This window comes from Meleagris gallopavo, chromosome 2 (assembly GCF_000146605.3).
Source record: "Meleagris gallopavo isolate NT-WF06-2002-E0010 breed Aviagen turkey brand Nicholas breeding stock chromosome 2, Turkey_5.1, whole genome shotgun sequence".
NCBI lineage: Eukaryota > Metazoa > Chordata > Aves > Galliformes > Phasianidae > Meleagris > Meleagris gallopavo.
The window spans coordinates 41,934,602-41,935,414 of NC_015012.2; positions in this window are offsets into that span (position 1 = coordinate 41,934,602).

Here is an 813-nt window from a genome sequence, read left to right on the forward strand (position 1 = left end):
GGCAGCGGGAGCGTGACCCCGCGTGGGAAGGAGCCGGCTGCTTCGAGTCGGCTTTTATTTCTCTTCTTCTTTGTAAGCACCTTCCGATGCTGCAAAAAAAAATTAAATAAATAAGCCCTAAATAAATAAATAAACAAACATATTCCTGCAGCTTACACAGCAAGAAATTGCTACTTCAGCCCTAGCTGTGCACCGGGAACACTTCAGCGTGTACACGGTCCTAAATACGTTTGGAAATATGAGGTGGGGGGGGGCGGAGAGCGGGGGGAGGGCACTCTTTCCCGGCTTTCATCAGTGCCTGCTTGGAGAGAGACAGAAATAATTAAGGGGAAAAAAATCATCCCACCCCCTCCCCCCACCCACCGGAGCAATCATAATATATTGAAATTTCCCAAAGTCTCGTCAGCTGCAAAAAATAAATGTTTCTGGAGCTGGAGGATCATGTTGCAGAAGCGTGTGACTGAGAGACCTAGATTCCTTTCCCTGCTCCCCCGTCTCTTTCCTTAGGTGATTTTTAGCATTTATTATTTGTTTTGGGAGGGGAAAAATCCTCCTCGCTTCAGTCTCTTGCTAGAGGTCCAGACTGCTTACGTCTGAGCGCCCCTTATCATTTCAGTGAATGGCAATTGCAGCCTTGGTGCTGTTATAGCAATGAAGCTACAGACGTCATTGCCTCCTGTTGGACGTGAGATGTGTCCAAGCATCAGCCCCTTCTGCTTAAGAAAAACTCTTTAACTTCCATGCAGCCGGCAGGCAGGCTTTCCTAAGATCCAGTGGACCGCATTGATACCGTTATATATTTTTATTTATATA